The sequence below is a fragment of the Grammomys surdaster genome, unplaced genomic scaffold (assembly GCF_004785775.1).
Source record: "Grammomys surdaster isolate TR1022 unplaced genomic scaffold, NIH_TR_1.0 166, whole genome shotgun sequence".
In the NCBI taxonomy this organism is placed as follows: domain Eukaryota; kingdom Metazoa; phylum Chordata; class Mammalia; order Rodentia; family Muridae; genus Grammomys; species Grammomys surdaster.
The window spans coordinates 6,115,441-6,118,199 of record NW_021604614.1 but is presented as its reverse complement, the minus strand read 5'-3'; the positions used below and the strand labels follow the sequence as shown (position 1 = coordinate 6,118,199).

General features: G+C 44.5%; 1 pseudogene; it reads left to right on the top strand.

Annotated features, from left to right (window-relative positions):
• Nucleotides 1–1,316: 1,316 nt before the first annotated feature.
• On the top strand, nucleotides 1,317–1,417 carry LOC114620203 (annotated as a pseudogene).
• The last annotated feature ends 1,342 nt before the right edge of the window (nucleotides 1,418–2,759 follow it).

Sequence of the window (2,759 nt, the reverse complement as noted above, 5' to 3'; positions counted from 1 at the left end):
TATAGCCTGCAGTAGCTTGACTGGTCATAGTCTCCTCTCTAGCAGCCATTTACTGCTTTTATAGCCTTGAGATGGCCCCCAGGGGTCATCTATAGTCTTTGGATGGTCCTCAGGGACCATCTATAATGTTCCAGCTTCCCCAGGCTTGGAGCATTTGTTCACATCCTGATTCTCATGGGCCTCCCTCCTCCCTCCAGGAAAGAATGTTTCAATTCTGGGAAAGTTGATCCAGCACACAGAACAGCGATGAGGTAGGGAGAAATGGCAGATGCTGATATACTTTGAAAGAGTAAGAATGTGTAACAGAGGAGAGTTATGGCTGAAACTAAACTCAAATGTAAAATTTGCATCTGAGCAGCTGGGAAGATGGACTTGACATTCACTGAGATGCCTGGATTTGTAAGAAAAACTCGAAGTTCAATGTAGCATCTATCCTCTTATTGCTGTGACCATACTTGACATGAAGCCACTTCAAGCAGGAGTTGTTTTGGCTCATGGTTTGAGGGGATACAGTCCACCATGGTGGCTGTGATGGGAAGCATGTTCACACCCATTTTGGATCAGGAAGCAGAAGGCCAGAAGCTGAGCTGGGCTATAAATCTTAAGACTTCTGGATTCCAGTGCCTACTTCCTCAAGTTAAAGTTTACACAATCCCTAAAACAATACTACTGGGCCCAAATTTTCAAATACATGAGCCTCTGAGGGAGCATTTCACATTCAAACCATAACATAAAGCATGCTAAGGTCGGAAGAGAATGCCTGTTTTAATATTGCATCCATTCTTTTTTATTGTTAATTGCTGTGACAAAAACAACTTAAGGAAGGAAAGGTTTATTTGCACTCACAGTTTGAGGGTACCGGTCATAGTGGTAAGGAAAGACACGGTGCAGGAGCATGAGGCAGCTGGTCACATTGCATCCATAGCCAAGAAGCAGAGAGAGATGAATGATGAATCTCAGCTCATTTCTTCTTTTGGTTCAGTCCAGGATGGTAGCCTAGGGGATGATGATGCTCAAATTCAGGGTGGATCTTTCCATCTCAGTTAACTCCAATCTCTTATAAACATGCCAAAGGTGTGTTTCTTTGGCGATTCTAGATCCTGTCAAGTGTATAATCAATTTTGACCATCACAAACATCTAAGGGGAAGTTGGGGAGACAATGAGATACACAAGTCTGGAGTTTAGAGAAAAGTTTCCAGCCAACGATGCACCTGCAACGCATTCCTGAGCATCAACCATGGGACAAGTGAGAGGCTGAAAACAGAGGAATCCCATACACCTGCCAGACAGAGACACCAGCAAAAGAGATAGAGTAGTGTAATGGCAGCATGTATGCTAAAGTTGGAATGAAACAGAAGGATAGCATGGCCCTTATGCAAATATGACACACAAATTCATGAATCAGTCCATATTTAAAAAGAGAGTAGCAGGAGGCCATGGAGTGTGATGTCCTGTGGAAGAAAGCAGTTCCTGGTGTCAAAACTCCTCAAGGTCAGATTGTCACATCAGTTTTCTGAGCTTCAGGAAGTGTGAATGCACAGCCATAACCCCAACACACTTATCAGTACTGTCCCTCCTGATTCTCAGCATTCATGTGGCAGTTGAAATGGATTGCTACCTACAGACAAGTTGAAGAACAAATGAACTGTGGCATGTTGCCGTGGAGTTCATTAGTGACCTTGACTAAGAGTGCTGGATGTCATGAAGAACTACATGTTCTTGGGGAAGAGACTTTGCAGACAATAAGCATTATGTATGAATTTAGTTGTTAAGGTGAGACAAAGGCAGGATGGGAGGGGGAAGGGACATAGGGTGAAGATGAGTTTAAATTTCTATTTTCGTTCTTGAAGTGGAAGAAAAAATGACAGCTCATTTGTATGCGGAGGGGGGAGATCCAGTAAAGGGGAGAACTGACGAAATCAGGAAGAAAATGGAGTTCCAGAGAAAGGAGTGAGGCTGTGTTCCATCTCACAAGCAAGACTGGTTCTCACAGGGCACAAAGAAGGGAAGGCAAGGTGCTATTTTGGAAGGTTGGTCTTTGCTATGGTTTGTATACATTCTGAACTATAAGAGTTTACATGATGAAGGCTTAGGAATTCAATGTGGTCCCCAATGGGGTGCTATGTGGAGGTCTGTGGAGTCTATTCTCCTCAGCTGTAACATAATACCTGATGTTTTGTATCTTATAAAGAAAAAAGGTATATTTTGCTCACTCTTTTGGTGGGTCAAGCTTCAAAACTAGGCAGCCCCCTTACATCAGAATAAGGTTGGTGGCATCATGGTGGGAGCTTGTACAAGATGGAGAGACCATAGTTCAAGAGAAGAAGCCAGGGGGCAGAGAGGAATTGGCACAGCTCTTTTTTTTTTTTTAATTCATTTAACATCCTGGTTGCAGCTCCCCACGTCCTTCCTCTCCTACCAGTCCCATCCTCCTATCCTCACAAACTCCTCTCCTCATTACCCACTTCCTTTTCCTGAGAGAAGGGGGAAACCCCCCTTGGGTACCACCTTACCCTAGGAGATCACTGAGGCATAGCCAAGCCGTCTAACTAGGGGAATAGGATCCAGAGTCAGAGACAGTCCCTGCTCCAATTGTTAGGGGACCCAAATGAAGACCAAGCTGCACATCTGCTACAAATGTGTAGGGGGCCTAGGACCAACCCCTCCATGCTCTTTGGTTGGTGCTTCAGTCTCTGTGAACCTCCATGGGCCCATGTTAGTTGACTCTGTATGTCATCTTATAGTGTCCTTGACCCCT